Source organism: Molossus molossus, unplaced genomic scaffold (genome assembly GCF_014108415.1).
Source record: "Molossus molossus isolate mMolMol1 unplaced genomic scaffold, mMolMol1.p scaffold_m16_p_1, whole genome shotgun sequence".
In the NCBI taxonomy this organism is placed as follows: Eukaryota; Metazoa; Chordata; class Mammalia; order Chiroptera; family Molossidae; genus Molossus; species Molossus molossus.
The window spans coordinates 16,747,211-16,767,263 of NW_023425344.1; positions in this window are offsets into that span (position 1 = coordinate 16,747,211).

Here is a 20,053-nt window from a genome sequence, read left to right on the forward strand (position 1 = left end):
GGTCGTGTGGGTGGCAACCACTCGATGTGTCCCTTTCACGTCGATGTTTCTCTCTCTCTCTCTCTCCCCCTCCCACTCTATCTGAACAAAATATTGAAAAATGTCCTCAGGTGAGGATTTAAAAAACAAAACAAAACAAAAACTTAACAAAATTATTCTGAAGTTTATCTAGGACAACAAGCATGAGAAAAACCAGAAAATAAATTCTACAGATAAAAAGAAATAATGAAGAAAAATAACCCAAGTATTTAAATGTTTTATTAAATTACCGTAAATAACATGTTATGAACTAATATGGAAACAAAATGATTCTATTAAATAAATAGAATGGGAATTCAGAAATAGTCAGAAGTATATATGAACATTATTATATGATAAAATTAGCCTCACAAGAGTAGTGGTTAAAAAAAAAAAAAAAAATCCTGTCTGATAAAGTATGTTTTAAAAAATGGAAAGTCTTTTGACAAAAGGTCTGAACATCACTTTTTTCACCAAAGAAAATGTGGTGGCTTAAAATTTCAAAGAAACCACCACCACAACAAAAACCCTAGCAGCGCTTCTCAAACTGTGGGTCACGACCCCTTTGGGGGTGGAACGACCCTTTCACAGGGGTTGCTGAGACATAGCAGTAGCAAAAATACAGTGATGAAGTAGCAACGAAAATAATTGTGTGGTTGGGGGTCACCACAACATGAGGAGCTGTATTACATGGTCGCGGCGTTAGGAAGGTTGAGAACCACTGCGAGGAAAACATGGGTAAATTTAAAAAATAATAAGGAAGGCCATATTAAGCATGGCATGAGATTAAGAAACTATTAATAAGATTATTTAAGAAACACTTTTTTTTTTCATCTTGAAATTTTCATGCAGCAAAAAATCTTTCAGAAACAAACAAACAGCCCAGGCCCATGTGGTTCAGCTGGTTAAGAGTCGTTCCATGTAAGAGGTCGCTCACTTGATTCCTGGTCAGGGCACATGCCTGGGTTTGGAGCTTGATCCCCAGCGCAGGCGGGGCGTGCAAGAGGCAGCCAATCGATGTTTCTTTCTTATTGATGTTTCTCTCTCTCTCTCTCCCCCTCTTCCTTTCTCTAAAAATCAATAAGAACATATTTTTTAAAAAAAGAACATACCCTCCGGTGAGAATTTAAAACCTTTTTTTTTTTTGACAGGGGAAGGTAGTTTGACAATATCAATAAAAAATTTAAATTAAACATGCAAAAATATATTTCAGAATTTTGTTGTTTCATTGTTTGAAACAATAAATGCTAGCTAGGCCCTGGCCAGTTTGGCTCAGCGGTTAGAGCGTCGACCTGCGGTCCGGAGAGACCCGGGTTCGCTTCCCGCTAAGGGCACGTACTTCGGTTGCAGTTTGTCCCCGGCTCTGGTTGGTCGTGCGGGTGGCAGCCACTTGATGTGTCCCTTCACGTCGATGTTTCTCACTCTCTCTCCCTTCCTCTCTCTCCCTCCCATTCTATCTGTACAAAAAATGGAAAAATATCCTCGGGTGAGGATAAAATAAATAAATAAATAAATAAAAAAAATGCTAGCTAGATACAATCTGAATGTCTATCAGAGAATTAATTAACTAAACTACAATATTACTGCAATACAATGGATTTTTATACAGCTCAAATAGAACACACTGGAATAAAAGGATATGGAAAGGTGTGTGTTATATGATTAATTGAAAAAAAGCAAGTTCAGAACAGTAGTACAATATGATCCCATTTATTTTTTAAAGTGTATATGCATATGGAACGTATATTTTGCATGTTCAGTCTGGTGCTGCTTAACGATGGGGATTTGTTCTGAGAAACACATTGTTAGATGATTTTGTCATTGTGCGAACATCATAGAGTGTACTTCCACAAACCTAGGTGGTAAGGCCTGCTACGCACCGAGGCTACATGGTCTAGCCTACTGCTCCCGGGCTACAAACCTGTACAATGTGTTACTGTCCTGAACACTGCAGGCAATTGTAACAGAAAGGTACGTGTATGTTTGTCTAAACACAGAAAAGGCACAGTAAAAATACGGTGTAAAGAAGAAGAAGTGGTGCACCTGTATGGAGCTTATAGGGCTGGAAGTTGCTCTGGGGGAGTGCGTGAGTTAACGGTGAATGAATATGAAGGCCCAGGACATCGCTGTACTCAATTGTAGACTTTATAAACACAGTACACTTAGGCTACACTAAATTCATTTAAAAAGTTTTTCTTTCTTCAACAAATTAACCTTAGCTTACTGTAACTTTTTAGCTTTATAAACTTAAATTTTAAAGAATTCTTTTGCAATAACACTTAGCTGAACTCACACTTTGCACAGCTGTACAAAATCGATTTTTTCTTTAGATCCTTACTGTATAAGCTTTTTTCCATTTGATTTTGTTTTGTTTCTTTTACTTTTTAAATTTTTTTGGTAAAAACTGAGACAAAAACACACACATTGGCCTAGGCCTAGACAGGATCAGGGTTATGAGCATCACTGTCTTCCATGTCCACACTCCGTTCCTCTGGAAGGCCTCCAGGGGCAGTAACACACAAGGAGTTGTCATCTCCTAAGACAAGAACGCCTCCTTCTGGAACACCTCCTGAAGGACTCGCCTGAAGCTCTTCTTTTTTTTTTTTTTTTAATCCTCACCCGAGGATATTTTTCCATCTTTTGTACAGATAGAATGGGAGGGAGAGAGAGGAAGGGAGAGAGAGTGAGAAACATCGACGTGAAGGGACACATCGAGTGGCTGCCACCCGCATGACCAACCAGGCCCGGGGACAAACTGCAGCCGAAGTACGTGCCCTTAGCGAGAACCGAACCTGGGTCTCTCCGGACCGCAGGGCGACGCTCTAACTGCTGAGCCAAACTGGCCAGGGCTGAAGCTCTTCTTGAAAGGCGTCACTCCTTTCGGAAATGTGTCCACGGTGGTTTGCTTCTTTTCTCCATCATAGATTTGCTTGTAGGCAGGTACTGCAATCTGATGGGACCACCGTCACACATGCAATCTGTCATTGACCGAAACATCGTTATGCGGTGCTTGGCTGTATTTATATCAAAACTCTCTGGAAGGGTACACAATGTATTAACAATGGTCGCTTCTGGAAACAGACTGGGAGGAGAAAAAGATATGAGAGAAGTAGAAAGTATTTTTGTAATCAAATTTAAAAACAGTGAAAAATAATGCTCCCCAGGCTGGTGTGGCTCAGTGGTTGAGCGTCAGCCCATGCACCAACAGGTTGCTGGTAACATTCTGGGTCAGGGCACATGCCCAGGTTGTGGGCGAAATCCTCAGTGGGGGGCGTGCAGAAGGCAGCCAATCGATGTTCTCTCCTATTGATGTTTCTCTCTCTCTCTCCCCCTCTCTCTAAAATCAAGAAAAAAAATTTTAAAGAAAAATAAGGCTCATATTTTATATAGAAGTCATTAAAAGCAAATCCATTGGTCTAACAGTTTGGTAACAGATGATGAGCCACAGGGCTGAAACTAGGGTGAGGAGAGTAAGGTCCTTGCCTTGGGTGCAAAATTTAAGGGGACACCAAAAAACTTAGTGGTAGTCAAGATAAGTGATATTTTAATGCAATATTTAAAAAAATTAAAGTTAATGCAACACAAAACAAAACAAAACAAAAAAAAACCTACGATGGCCCTGGCCGGTTTGGCTCAGCCGTTAGAGCGTCGGCCTGCAGACCAGAGGCCCAGGTTCGGTTCCCGCTAAGGGCATGTACCTCGGTTGCAGTTTGTCCCCGGCCCTGGTTGGGGTTGTGTGGGTGGCAGCCATTCGATGTGTCTCTCTCACATGGATGTTCCTCTCTCTTCCTCCCTCTCTCCCTCCCTCTATCTGAAGATAAATGCAAGAATGTCCTTGGGTGAGGATAAAAAAACAGAACAAAAACTGATGAACAAAATGTCAAAAATTTAAATGAAGTTCTGCAATTGTACAACTTGCCTCACTCACCTCTCACCCTTGTACTGGTCTCCTGTCTTTATCAAAAAATTTCTTGTTTGAAATGATTATGCATTCACAGGAAATTGTGAAAGAAATACTACATAGAGGTCCTGTGTATTCTTTACTGGGTCTCCCACAATGGTTACATCTTATATAACCGTATTACAATGTCAAAACCAGGAATTTGACATTGGTGTGATGTGTGTGTGTAGTTCTATGTCCCTTTATTAACATTTGTAGATTTGTGTAACCACCACCTCCCTCAAGATGTAGAATAATTTCATCCCTCCCCTTCTCCCATCCTTAATCTTAGGCAAAAACTAGTCTGATTTCTATATCTGTAATTTTATCACTTTAAGAATGGTATGTAAATGGATCATACAGTATGTGACCTTTGAAGATTTTTTTTTCAATGACCTATTACAATCCACCTAAATGGCTGAGCGCATCAATAGTTTGTTGATTTTTATTGCAAACTTGTAGTCCATGGTATGGATGTACCAGAGGGTATTCAACCATTCACCAAGTGAGGGAAATCTTGCTTACAGTTTTTGGCTATTTCAAATAGTGCTGCTATGAAAAAACCATGTGCAGCTTTTTGTACCGTGTAAGTTTTTGTTTCTTTAGAATAAAAGCCCCGAAGCGCAACTGCTTTGTTATATTGTAAGTCTATGTTTAGTTTTATTGAAGAAACTGACAAACTCTTTTCCAGAGTGACTGTACCATTTTACGTCCCCACCAACAATGCGTGAGAGATCCATTTCTCTGCGTCCTCCCCAGCACTTGGTATTTGTTATTTGAATTATGTTTCCCCTAAATTCATATATTGAAGTCCTAACCAACACTACATGAGAATGTGACTGCATATGGAGATGCGATCTTTAAAGAGGTGATTAAGGTTAAATGAGGTCTTTGGAGTGGGCCCTGATCCAGCATGGTTGGTGCCCTTAGAAGATTAGAAGAAGAGATTAGCACACAGACACACAAAGAGAAAAGACCACATGAAGACACAGGAGACTATGGCCATTTCCAAGCCAGGGAGAGAGACCTCCGAATGAAATCAACTCTGCTGACACCTTGATCTCAGACTTCTAGCCTCCAGAACTGTGAGAAATACATTGCTGCCATCTGCAACCACACTGTCTATAGCATTTGTTTACGGCAGCCTAAGTAAATGAATACAGTATTGTCATTATTTTCAATTTTAGCTGTTCTGTAGTGACATCTTATTGTACTATTAATTCTCCTTTTTAATTCATTTTGACTTCTTGTGGGGGCAAAAGAAAGTTACCAGATGTTGATAAGAACTTAGCTCTGAAAGCCTTTTCCTCGGGGATGGTATGGATGAAAGAGTGTCCTGTTTATTAGACAATTATGCAAAATTGCAAAGGTCCAGTAATCCTCCTGTTATATTTTGCATTAGTAAAATAATTACTAAAGTTGTAAAACCTTTCTGTGTGCTCATTTCTTTTGTTTGTTTAAATGGTTCATCATAATGTACTCTTTTAGAAGACATTTAAAACAAATTTTGTTTTTTTTAATGATTTGAGAGAGAGAGGGAGTGAGAGAGAAACATCAATGAGAGAGAACATGGATTGGCCACCTCCTGCATGCCCCCCACTGGAGATTGGGTCCACAGCCTGGGCATGTGCCCTGACCGGGAATCGAACTGGTGACCTCTTGATGTATAGGTTGGTGCTCCACTGAACTACACCAGCAGGGCTGGAAGACATTTTTAAGTAACAATTAGGAGTCCAAAGTTTGGTGAAAATTTGTCACCGATGCAAATAAGGCACAGAGATGAGAGAAGGGTAACCACGCTCACTGTGCCTCACTAGATATTCCTGCGTTTGGGCCGTCCCACTTTCGTCCCCAGGCGTGACAGCTTGCTCTTCTGCCTGGCAGCTGGTAGGAAAGCAAGCACTGCAAAGGCACCTTTCAATTCCAGAAGTACCAAAACTTGACAAATATTTGCATTTATAATCACAAAATTAAGACAGTTGTTCATGTGTTTGTGTCCTTTATAAGACTCTAAGCTCCTTAGTTCTGCCTTTTTTTTTTTTTTTTTTTTTACTTCATCTCTGTGTTCCTAGAGTCCAGTATAGTGCTTGGTATGTATTATGTGCTCAATAAATACCGTGGAATGAATGGGTAAATGCAAAATGAATGGGTAAATATCAGGTAACTAACGATACAGATTCATGTATCAGTTATTGGGGTTGGACTGACACAGGTTTGAAGGCATGGTTCTCAAATTGTTTCTTCCTGTTTTATGAATCGTGGTGAAGGTGTTTTATTGCTCAATTTGAAGAATTATTTTCTCAAAGGAGGAAAACATTCACATAAATGAATAGAACCTTCTCACTTAAATTGTCCATGGATCTTTGGAACATGCTTCTATTTCTCTGATAAGTTCATAAACAAGTAGCCAAAACATATTAACAGGACGTTAGAAATATCTGATAGCCCTTAGGTACAGAGACCGATTTTTCGAGAATATGTGATTCTTTATTGCATACACACACACACACACACACACACACACACACATGGTATCTAGGCTATAAAGTTGTTCTTGGTTCATACGATGGAATTAAGTAAACCAGCGTTTCATGTTGTTATTCGAAGAACCTTCCCAACTGGTCAGGGATTAGGACTAGATACTCTGTCCACCCAGAGGCTCCTCAAAGAGGGAGGCGTGGGAGCGGGGTGTTCTAGACAGCTGACTGTATAACAAACTTCCCTAAAACATAGTGGCTTAAACCAGCAACCATTTTATTATATCTCACAGTTGTGTGCATAGGGAATTTAGGCAGGGGGAGCAGAAGCTCTCTGTGGTATCACCGAAGATCACTTGGCAGTATGTAGTCAGAGGCCGGGATGACCAGGAGGGTCCAACATGTCTGGTGACTTGGCAAGTGAGCTGAAAGGCTCGGTTGTTAGGAATGTCCACTGGAGTGCCTACAGGTGGCTTTTCTACCATGGTGGCCGCAGGGTAATTTGTCCTTTTACTTGGCAGCCCAGGGCTGCATGGCTGTCTATGACTCAGTCTCAGAATCATACGGTGGCACTGCCCCTATATTTGATTGCGCCAAACCTGGCCAGATTCAAGACGTGGGGACACCGATTCCACCTCTCGAAGATAAGAGTGCCAGAGAATTCGCAGCCTTGTTTTAAACCTGCCATGAGTGTGGAGAAGGGGGGAATCCAACGGGAAGCCACGTTCACAGGGGGAAGGCCGTGTGCCCATCAGGCCTGAAGGGCGTGGTGAGACTGCAGCGAGACTCAGAAACTTCCTGAGGAACTGCTGGCACCAGTCTTCAGGGATAAGATCTATGAGCAGCAACAAATGCTGGACCCACGCTTCAGAAGTGGTGCAGCGTCTGGCGTGTGACATGGGGTGATGCCGCTCAGCAAAGGAGCTCGGATGGCCAGGCAGTTGTTTGTTTATGCTTGGACATCTAAGCAATGTGCCACTGGAAATCGCCATTTTCTCTCCTTAGCCACTCAGACCCTTTTCGGTTTCACAGATCACTGCTCCGCGCCCTGAGCAGGGATGGCTGCTTCCCAGCCTTTCCTGAACCAGGGGCTTCTGCTCAGTCCCCCAGTTCACCCACAGCTTCAACTTTGGGGACCAAGGGGCAGAAAAGGTACTTCCCTGGCTTCATTGATCTCCCAGCAGGATCTCTGGCTGGTCTCACGTCTTCATCAGCAAGTCTCAAATCTGTCCCCTGAACTCTGTCTTCCTCTATCATTTCCCCCGGATCATCCGTCTCTTTCCTCTTCCATTTACCCTGCTGCTCCAAACCCGCGTTCTAGTTCACCCAGGGTTCTCTTGAGGTTTTCTTGCACTGATCTTTTTCACCCAAAATTTCCCTACCAGCACATCTCAGGATATCTGATTGTTAGATCATCAGGGAGTCTGCAAGCTGGTTGAGCTCACATGGAAGTCAACTTGGTCATGGTAAAGTTGCCATAAGCCAGCCCTCTCTACCTCAGAGCGAGTTGTTGAACACTTACCAGCGCACTACTGTCCTCCTCTTTATGATTTTACTTTCTCTTCTCCTGCCTCCCCTCACCTCTGGGTTTAATCCAGGTCATCATTTGCACTTGCTGGGAGTCACAGAACACTTGCATTTGAAAACATAACAGCAAGTTTCTTCACTTTTCTAAACCTTCACCTCCTGTCTGTAAAGTTGTGATGATGACATCTTCCTCACAGATTGTGGTGGGACAAGACCCGGTCATGCATGACTGTGCTCAGCAAATACTCTGTATTGGTGGCTTGTATCACTCTGCCATTCCCCACCCCAACCAGCCTTGGGTTACTCATTTATCCAAACGCTTTTTGGAGCTGTTGTGTTCTTCGAAAACTTGACACTAATGATTTATCAGTAAAGTTTATTTTAAGTTGAAAAATTGTTTTAATGGTGCAAAAGGCTCATGATAACCAATCCACACACTTTTATACTTTTGTGATGAACTGCGAAAACCAGGTCTCTTTCTCTAATACTAGACCCTGGGCAGTTTGGGAGTGCCCTGAGTGGGAATTCTTTCTTTAAATTTAATTTTAATAATGTGTTTGATCTTAACCCCATATATCCAAAATATTATTATTTCAGCATATATCAGTATAATAATTATTAATGAGATATTTCATACTTTTTTATCATGGGTCTTTGAAATCCAGGTTGTGTTAATTTTATACTTACAGAATATCTCAGTTGGAGTAGCCATGTTTCAAGTACTCAATAGCTACTTGTGGCTAGTGGCTCTCATAGTGGACAGCACAGATGTAGAGAAGTTATTTACTTTTTTTTTAATTTTAAAAATATTGTTGAGAATATTACAGATGTCTCTCCTTTTTCTCCCCATTGACACCCTCCTCTATGCTCCTCCACTTTACCACACTGTTGTCTATATCCATTGGTTATGCATACATGCATATAAGTTCTTTGGTTTATCTCTTTGCACCCCCACCCCCATCCCTCTGAGGTTTGTCAGTCTATTCCCTACTTCCATGTTTCTGTATATGTTTTGTTCATCAGCTTATTTTGTTTGTTATAGTCCACAAATAAGTGAGATCGTGTGATATTTGTCTTTCTCCAACTGGCTTATTTCATTTACCATAATATTCTCCAGGTCCCTCCATGTCATCTCAAAGGGTAAGAGATCTTTCTTTCTTACAGCTGCATAGTATTCCATTTTGTAAATGCACCACAGCTTTTTTATCCACTCATCTACTGATGGACACTTGGGTTGTTTCCAGATCTTAGCTATTGTAAGTAGCGCTGCCATGAACATAAGGGTACATATATTCTTTCTGATTGGTGTTACAGGCTTCTTAGAATATATTCCTAGAAGTGGGATCACTGGGTCAAATGGCAGTTCCCCTTTTAATTTTTTGAGGAAACACCATATTGTTTTCCATAGTGGCTGCACCAGTCTGCATTCCCACCAGCAGTGTACTAGAGTCCCCTTTTCTCCACACCCTCGCCAGCACTTGTTGTTTGATGATTTGTTGATGGCGGCCATCCTGCCAGGTGTGAGGTGATATCTCATTGTTGTTTTAATTTGCATCTCTCTGATGTTGAGCATTTTTTCATATGTCTCTTGGCCCTTTGTATGTCCTCTTTGGAGAAGCGCCTATTCAGGTCCTCTGACCATTTTTTAATTGGATTGTTTGTCTTCCTTTTGTTGAGTTGTATGAGTACTTTGTATATTTTGGAAATTAACTCCTTATTAGATGTATCATTGGCAAATATGTTCTTCCACACAGTGGGTTCCCTTTACATTTTGATGGTGGTTTCCTTTGCTGTGCAGTGAATGGGAATTCTTGGATTGTTATCTTTGCTGGCATTCTATCACTCGGACAAAGCTGTTCTTTTGGGAAAACCCACCAGGTCATTTTTCTATATTTGACTAGGCCCTAATTTTGAGGGACCAGTTTCCCTATGTGTTGGAGTCATTGTACATTGAGGTCAGATATGAATCAGCTGGACAAAACATGTTAACAGTCCTTAACCCCTCTACTCCAGAGTCTGAAATACATACATCCCAGTCTGGGCATCATGCTCCATGGGTAATGGCTTTTGCCCAGTGGAATTCATACCTAGTTATTCCTAAAAGACTGATTTTATTTGGAAAAATACATATTTTCTTATGCTAGTGTTACTCTACTTGATGAGATTATTGCCCCTACTTTACAAATGCATAGTTTAATAGCTAGCAAGAATGTCAAGAAATGCATTAAGTAAAAATAAAAGACAGGAAAAAATAGAGGTTATTTCTTTGTCTTTGTAAAGTGCTAAGGTTCTTTCTCTGCTGCTCCATGGTCCCTATGGAGCATTTCATTTTACAGTTAGTTTTGCTGAAGTCTAATTTGCATGGAGTAAATTTACCTATATTAGTGTAGAAGTCTATGAGTTTTGGCAAGCACATGTGTTGTGTAACCATCACAATCAATATATAGAATATGTCCATTCCTTTCCAAAATTCCCTAGGGCCCTTTGTAGCCACCCCCAATCCCCCAACACCAGGCGCCAGCAATCACTGACGTGTTTTTAATCCCTATCATTTTGCCCTTTCCAGAAAGTCATAGCCTTTTGAGTCTGGCTTCTTTTCCTCAGCTAATGCATTTGAGATGCACCCATGATGCACTGGTACCGGTGCTTTGTCCTTTGTTACTGCTGAACAGTATTCCATTGTGAGCCTGTATCATAGTTTGCTTATCCATTCACCAGTTGAAGGACATTTGGGTTGTTTCCCAGGTTTTGGTGATTATGAATCAAGCCACTGTTAATATCTGCATGCAGACTTTTATATGAACATACGTTTTCATTTCCCTCGGGTAGTTCCTATTGACCATTTTCTCAACCCAGACCCCTGTTCCTACCCGGAGTCTTTCTGCCTTAACCCCAGGAACCCAGGAGAGTCAGGCACTGTTCTTTCTTCAAGCTGAGATGTGTGAGTTCACAGCCAGGGAGCACTTTCAGGTCTTTATACAATTGACACACCCGCTACAGAGACCGGGAAATGAATACCATGCAGAGAAGTCGATGGGTGATAGGTTGAGGGAGGAATGGTGAGAAAAAACAGGGCGAGTGAGCGCGAAGCAGGTCTCCTACGTCAGGTGCTGTAATTAAGGCTTCTTCTTAATTAGCAGCCCAGCTGCCTACAAAATAGAATTGTGCTTCTCTGCGTATAAACTGGAATCGTGACTCACTGGGTTATGATTTGCTTAAATCCACTCTTGCCATTTGTGCCTATGAGCTAATGTACTGCAGCTGATATCTGGACTAAAGTGAAACGATGAGGAGGTCTCTGGCCATCAGAGATTTCTATTACTAATTCTATTTGAAGAACAATAATAGCTAACGCTACTGAGTGCTTGCCATGTACCAGACATTATTCCAAGGACTTGACACATGCAAACTCATTTCATCTTCATGACAGCCTTAAGAGTGAGCAATAACCCGCCCCCTCCTTGCAGGTTTTACAGAATCTGAGGCACTGAGAGGTGAAGGATCATTAGCAAGTGGCAAGGCTGGTATAGAAACACAGGCCAAGCGGTTCGTGAGCCTGATTGCTTAGCCACTAGGCTATCCTGCCCCTATATGCCAGCCATTATGAGCCAGAATTTGGCATCTCTTCTTTGGTGTTCATCCCAGCCCAGCAAGGTGACTTCTTGTTATCTCTTTTTACAGATGAGGGAATTGAGACTCAGAAATTAAGTAACTAGGTCAAGTCCCCTGGCTGGTGGGTCTCAGAGTTGGGAGTGGAATCCAAGTTAGGCTACGTGCTCTCCACCACCTCTCCCTGCCTCTAATAAAACTGCTCGGTTTGCCTTGGACTTGACCTAAGTTGAGAGCCTGTCGAAGACATGAAATGAAGACAAATTTGTCTGGATCTCTGTTCACCTGCTGTCCAGCTCAGCACGTGCTGCCTGTGTGTTCCTGCCCGGAGCTCACTTCGTGCAGCCGGCTGGCCCCGAGACGGTCTCTGTGGGGACCGAGGAGACACTGTGAAAATGTTCTGATTTCTACCAGGCCTTTTCTCAAACAATAAACTCCCTGAGGCAAGTTTTTTTTTTTTTTTTTTTGGAAAAACCCCAAGATAAATACTTGTTAAGGATATATTTATAATAGATGTCCTCTTGCTTTCATTCGACTCAAATTTCCTTAATAGGCCGCTTATTCTGGGCACCATGCTTGCTCTAATTAGTTTTTCATCATGTGATGGTTGGCCTCTGGAGGAAGAGAGAGCATTAAAGCATGAGCCGCAGCTATGGCTGTAAAACCGCCAAATTAGCCTGTGATTCCTCTGGCTGCACTCCTCGAGGTGGAGGTAACGGCCAGCCTGGTCCTCATCGAGTTTACCTCCCACAAAAACGCCCGACGTGGGGCGTGCTCCGACTTTATCACGACTGGGCATCATGTTCCCGCTCTGCACTTGTGGACGTTTGCTATCTCCAGTTCCCACCGCAGGCTTTACCCACACATCTGTCTCCCTCTTGAATTATGGGCTCCTGCGTGGGAAATGTGTCATCAAGGAGGAATAGGATCTGCTTTTCCATCATCCAGGAGCCCCTCGTGTAATAGGAGAAACCGACATATACATAAATAATCCGACAACATGGCACACTCTGACAGCGCAATAACATCATAACAAGAACAATTAACATTTAAGGAAAGGCTATCATGGACTTGGCACCGTGCTGAATCCTGCACGTGGTGATCTACTTCTTTAGCTCTTAGTGAAATTGGTGCTGTATCCATTATCTATTACCATAATAATGCTGTGTGGACCATAAAACCCCAGCGGCTGCAATAACATCGCTTTTTGCTCACCAGCCTGTGCATCAGCTCGGAGCTTCTGCTTCTGGGGCTTTGGCTGGGGCACCTGGGCTGGGTTCTTTCGTGTATCTGGGTGGCTGGGGGCAGGGTGGTCTCAGAAGGTCTCAGGTGAGACAGCTGGCCTTCGTGCCTCTCGCTTTCTCCTCCTCCAGCAGCCTATCCTCATGGCAGAGGCCGGGAGCACACGGAAGCACACACTCCTCTGGAGGCCGCCAGCTCAGAACAGGCGTACGGTCGGTTCTGCGGCAAGTGCACTTGGCCAAAGCAAATTCGCTGGGTAAACCAGGTTCAGGGCACGGGAACGGGCTCCATTTCCTGATAGGAGCTGCGAACGTGTGTTGTCAAGGGCACGGAGACCGGAAGGGTGAAGAATTGTAACCCTTGTCTGTAATCGACCACAGAGACTGTGGTCCCCATTCTACAGTAGAGGAAACGGAAGCATAGAGAGGTACCTAAGCTCACACAGAAACTAGAGGCATCGTAAGCAGAGAGGGCTGTGGAAGTATTGATGAACGGGGAGATCGATGCTCTTCCGAGAGACTGGAAGGCATCTTCAGTGCAGGGACCCAGGGGGACTTAGCAGCTGCTGTGGATGCCTGCCCCAGTCCCCACAGCTGCGGGGGACAGCCTGCCAGCTTCTCACCTCAAGGGGCTGACTGGGCTCCTGTGCCTGGCCTTTCTCCCGGGCCATCAAAGTCTGCCCAGAGGCAGGGAGGCATGGACCAGACTGACAGATCTCAGGGGTGTGGAGAGAAGGGAAGAGATTAATCAAAGAGCTTATATGCATATATACATAACTAATGGCCACAGACAATAGTGTGGGAAGGCATGGGGTGAGGCAGGGGCTGGGAGGAGGGGGTGACAGGTGGGCGGAAGTAGGGGACATCTGTAATACTGTCAACAACGAAATAAAATGAATTAAATAAATAAATGAAAGTTTGGCACCTTCTTGCGGGACAGCCCCAGGTGTCAGTGTTAATGGCCCCTAGCACACCTCTCCACTAGGCGGGACAGGAGCTGGTGAATCAATCCACCAGGTTTCCTAGTTTAGGGGGGAGCCAGCCTATCGCACGTGTTACCAGTTGCTTAGAGGATCCCCTGGATCCCCTGGGATTTGGGTCCCAGTTGACTCTCTATAGCAACTTTTTATTCCTGAGCTTTAAAATAACTATGCTTAATGGGTTCAAATATATCAAAGATAAGGTGGGCAATTTTGATAGAGAGCTGGACATTAGTTTTTAATCATTTGTTTCTTTTTTATCCCATCAATTTTATTCTTAAAAAGCAGGGGCGCCCAGCCGGTGTGGCTCAGTGGACTGCACCTCCTCCCATGGACTGAGAGGTCCCAGTTCCATTCCAGGTGGAGGCACATGTGTGGGTTTCAGGCTGATCCCCAGTGGTGTTTCTCCCTCACATCAATGTTGCTTTCTCTCTCTCCCTCTCTCTAAAAAAATCAATAAAAATAAATAAAAAAAAAATAGAATAAAAAAATTTTTTAAAAGCAGAGGTAACAGAAGAGAAAGGAGAACAACATCTCTGGGAAAAGCCCAAAGGAGCTGACTGACGGTGCTCTGTTCCCACGCTGCGTTCCTCGACTGTGGGAGAAAGTGTTTTGTTTGTTTGTTTTTCTCATTAAACGTTGTTTTAATGAGTCTCAAAATTCTGTGACAGATTTTTGGTCAAGTTGTTTCCATTAAAAAGTACTAATTTAAAAAACGAATAACTTAAAAACTGCCACACACGCAAAAACCCAAATGGTCCACAAAACGGTCTCCTTCCCTTCTGCGGGTTTTTCTACGCACTGTCGCCATTAACCCGGGTTTCACTATTAAACGAACGGCCAACTGAGGCAAACTGTCCTGAGACCGTTCCTCGGTTCCTCCATCGCTGATTAAGACTGGGTGGCAGGTACTGGGGACAATGTTTATTCAGCCTTCTGAGCTAAATTAACATACACCTTGTCACCTTCCTCTTCAAAGGCCACCTGCCTCAAAGCCCTTGTTTCAGGCTCTGCGTTTGCAGGAAATCAAACCAAGACACTTTAAGGGACGGATAAGATACTGACAGGTAGACGGACGAAGGCTGGGGCAGTGTTCCAGGTACAGGATCCTGCTAAGAAGGCAGCGAAGCCACCTGGGCTAGTCTTTTTGTTTGTTGAGAAGTGCTTTGCAGAACCTGGGCCTGATTTGGTGACGTGCAGCAGGCAGGGCACACGGGGGGATACCACCTACTTGGTTACTCATCCTGCATGGGAACATTTCCTTTTTTCTTTTTGAAAAATTAACTTCCTGGCTATAAAAGAAATACAGGCACATTGTAGGAAAATTGGAAATGCAAAAGAAGGTAAAGAGAAGGGGAAGAAAAACACAGACTCCTACCACATAGAAGCAACTCCTGCTAAACTTTTTTTCTGTATTTCCTTTTGGTTTTTTCTTGGATGCATATTTTAATATATTTCATGTATACTATATATTTAATTTTGGATTCTTCCTTTAATATCAGAACAAAAGCATTTCACAATTCCCCCAAATCTAACTTCTTTTTTTTTTTTTTTTTTATCCTCACCCGAGGACATTTTTCCATTTTTTTGTTCAGGTAGAGTGGGAGGGAGAGAGAGGAACAGAGAGAGAGAGAAACATCGATGTGAAAGGAACACATCGAGTGGCTGCCACCCGCACAACCGACCAGGGCCGGGGACAAACTGCAACCGAGGTACGCGCCCTTAGCGGGAACCGAACCCGGGTCTCTCCGGACCACAGGCCGACGCTCTAACCGCTGAGCCAAACCGGCCAGGGCCCCCCAAATCTAACTTCTAATAGCTGCCTTATATCACGTGAATGTACCATCGTTTCGCTTACTCTCCCCCACCTTTGGACACTGTCTAAATCTACTTTGTGCAACAGTACTATATTTCGATTTTTGTGCTGTCAACTGGGAACTCTCCAGAACCCAGTGAAGTCCCTGCTTCTTCCTTCCTCTTGCTCCCGTCTCCCACTACTGCCTCCCAGTGGCTGAAGCCAGGCAGCCCGAGAAATACAGCCGCAGGGGTCAGCCCATCTCACCCTCTGAACGCACACACCTTGCAGGATGCAGAACAGGGCAAGGATAAACAACCCACCTTAGGGTGGCCAGCCCTGCTTTTAGTGTTATTTGCAGATCGACCTTGGTGTTTGTATCCACAATGCTCAAAATCTTCCTCATGTATTATCTTCAGGGAGGCTTGGCTTCTCTTCCATCGTTATTTTTGGAAATTTTTGGTCTAATTTCTTGGGCCTATGACTCTGTCTCTCCAGTCCAAGTCTTCTCTCTGCCGGCCTGCAGTCCTGTATAGTATTCGCCATTCGCCCCGTCTCTCTGGTCTGTTTCCCAAGCCCCATCTGCAATCATGTGGGCAGCATTCGAACCCTCTTTGGTGGAAAGGATCTCTTTGCACTTGAAAGCTGGTCAGAAAGTCGAGTTCCTCGGTGGGTGGAGCTTGGGCACATCCTGTGTGCTTTTACTGCAGACACGCCCAGCATCACCCTCGAGGATGCTGCTGCTATGACCACTTCATGCCCCGTGGCTCACAGTCTGTGCTCTTTTGTGGTCTTGTATGCAAGAGCAGACATGTTGTGTCTTGGCTTTCCATTTTTTTCTGGAAAATTTTTTCCTGTCCACAGTAAAGATAACCAGAATATTTGAAACAGTCACCTACTCAAAGAAGGGTTGAGGAGAGGCAGGTAAACACCCTGTCTCAGAGCGAGTAATAGTCAGCTATCTAGACATCCCCAATTCTCCCCTCCTGCAGTCATTATGTCCTTTAAGATGGAAAGATTAACTCAGTTTCCTACTGCCCCCAACATCCTTTACTAGTCTCTGTGGCTTCAAATTCCTCTAGTCACCTCTGGCTTTAATTTCCTGCTTCCAGTTGATTCTCAGTGTCCATTCTACAGCCCATTTTGGGGCACACTGTTCCTTTTCCAGATTGCCTGATTGATTTCATTCTTCCCATCTCGCAGGTCTTTGACCTTGGCAGCCAGGCGTGTCAAATGCACAAAATGCCTGCCCTGTGCTCGTGAGCTGTGGCCAGAGAGAGTGAAACCTGTGCGGTGTGAAGGTTTACCGGCTGCAGCCAGCGTTGCTTACTCAGATGCAGGCCCCTCCTAAACCCACGTGGACGAGGCACAGCCAAGGTTTCCTGACATTGTGAAGGAATAGAGGGTTGCTTTTAACTCGGTATAGCACACACACCTCCAACTTAAAATTACACCTTAAACGTTCCTAATATAAAAGTCTATTGGCCTTTCTTGTACCATGAACTTCTTACTGGCCAGTCTTTCATATAAAAATAAGACCTACCTCCATATTCTTCATTCTTTTCTTTTTTCATCTCTTCTCACTTCCTCCATGTTAGCCGATAGCCTCCAACCCAAGCATCCTTTATTCTTTTTTTTTTTAAAGATGGTAATATTTATTTATTTAAAAAATTAATTAATTTCTTTTTATTAGATGATTCTCCTTTCCCCACACTGACACCCTCCTCCCTGCTCCCCCTCCCTTCCCTGCACTGTTGTCTGTGTCCATGGGTTATGCATATATGCACATCATTTCTTCGGTTTATCTCTTCCTGTCTTCCTGAAACTCCCTTCCTTCTGGGGTTTGTCAGTCTGTTCCTTGCTTCCATGTCTCTGGGTCTATTTTGTTCATTATATTCCACATATAAGTGAGATCATGTGATATTTGTCTTTCTCCGACTGGCTTATTTTGCTTAGCATAATATTCTTCAGGTCTCTCTATTTCATCTCAAAAGATAAGAGATCTTTCTTTCTTACAGCTGCATAGTACTCCATTGTATATATGTACCACCGCTTTTTTATCCGTTCGTCTACTGACGGACACTTGGGCTGTTTCCAGATCTTAGCTATTGTAAATAGTGCTGCTATAAATATAGGGGTGCATATGTTCTTTCTGATTGGTGGTGTTTAAGGATTCTTAGGATATATTCCTAGAAGTGGGATCACTGGGTCAAATAGTTGAGTTTTTCAAGCTATTCACCTTTTCCTCCCTTTCCTCCCACCCAGGCAGGCCACACCCCGAGGGCAGCCTTCCATGACCAGAGTGGCCCATTGGAATTTTCACCAAATAAAAGACAGTTTTCTCTCTTAGGTACCCCACAGACAAACCACTGACAATGTGTTAGCAGACGAGGGTGGGGGTGGGGTGGGAGGGGCAGTGTCTTATGAAAAGGGGACAAAATAGACATGGTAAAACTTGAGAACAACCAGGACAATTTTCTGTGTCCCAAATATCCACCTCAAAGCCTCTAATTCTGTGCGCTGTTCTTTTGGGCTCTGAAAGCTTTGTGTTCTTCAATAATTCTCTATTAAAATGCAAATACCTACTGGGAGTTGTTCAGCCTTATCAGTTAATAGTTGACTGTTGCATGAACATAGGATCCTGCTTTAATGGGGCCAGAATGGCAGAGGGATGGGGTGGTATCATGGAAGGGCAGATGGACTCAGGAAGAAGGAGAGGGAGCATTTACTGAAGGGGTCATTTTGGGGTCTTTCTTCCATTTTGTCCAGAATGAACACTCTTCACTATTACCCACATCCCTCTCCTTTGCCTTCTCAGGATTAGACTTACAATGGTTGGTTGGTTTCTCCTTGATCAGAGCATAAGTTGATTTAAGGAGGGATGCTTGAGTTTCTCTATGTTGCCATGCCTAAATTAGAAAGAGTAGAAGTAATCCAAGAAAGTAGCTACAATGGAACCTGAATTTAAACTTAGCTCCATTTGATCGTATCAGTCCCATGTCACACACATTACTTTGGTGGCTCAGTGGGTGGCAGTAAAGCCTGGACAGGGCTAGGATGATGGGTGTTCTTCCTCTGCGTAGGAGCTAAGCCAAATTCCTACCAATGGACTTGCCAATGGAATCCCATCTGGAAGGACCAAACCAGAGCACAGATGCACACTGCCAATCATCTCAACTCCCAGGGACTCTGCAGAAGACCAGAGCGACCTCTAGAGGAAATGGAGGTATCTACCAGCTGAATCCTCAGCAGCCTTCCAGCTAGAGCACCTTCTCCATCCCCTGCTGAACCATGAGCGCCTTGGGCAGGAACCAGCACTGTTCCATCTCTAAGCGCAAGTCCAAAATGCTTTCAGAAGAAATGCATCCATAAAGAATGAGCGACAGTGCAGGATCATTGCAGAAATGGAAAATAAGTGTCGTCTTTGCCACCCTCCCATCCCTTTCACCCAGGATTCCGTCGTCCCTTTCAGGTGTGATATTCAAAATATATAACAATCAGGAAGGCAGCAGCAGGAACCAACCAATCAGAATAGAAGTAGTTTTGCTAAGAAGCAGCGTCCTGGGGCCCTCTGCTGGGCAGCATTAACTCTTTGGTTTTAGAGCATCAGGTTCCAAGGGAGAGACTGAATTGGCAAAGTTATGCCCAGTGGGCAATAGAATCTATATCCCCACCAGCGTGGACGTATTCCATTGTTTGCACAACGTTGTTTTATCTGCTGTGTCCTGCTTAGTACCAGCCTGTTTCCCTTTCCAAGCACCCTGCTCTAAGCTCTAAAGCTGGGGTGATCTTGGGCCTATGACAGCTCTACCTTGCCCTGGCCGGTTTGGCTCAGCGGTTGGAGCGTCGTCCTGCAGACCAGAGAGTCTTGGGTTCGGTTCCCGCTAGGGGCAAGTACCAAAAAAATGCCTTCCTCTCCCCCAGTCTAAAAACGATCTTCAGGCAAGCCCACTTCTGCTGCTTCCTGGAGAAAGGAGAGGGGGTGTCTTTGTTGTATGTAGAGTGTATCCGACACAGGGCCCGTTTTCACTACTTCTGTGCTCATGCATGCCCCAAGCCTCTCCGTCTAACATACGGGGTAGAGAACTCTGCCTCACAGGGGTCTCTGAATGTGATCATGGACTTGGGTGGGGGCGGGAGGGACAGGAGGAGAAGGAAGTGAGCTATTTTCAGTTTGTCAAAAATCCAAGTGGAAATTATAGATGAACACAGTGCTCGTGTGTGCAACTACAGAAATTCAACTTGAGCCAGCTTAGGGGAAAAAATGGAACTAATTGGCTCGTGAAATCAATCCACAGCGAGAGCTGGGGTGTGCTGAGCCTCAGGGACAGCTGGAACTGGGGCCTTAAATGTCACCAGGACATTCTCTCTTTCCCTAGCTGTCACCTGTGCTTTTCTATGAGTGTGCACTGTGTTCTCCAGGCCAGTGGCTCTCCACAGGCCTGCAGACTGATTTTACCTCCCAG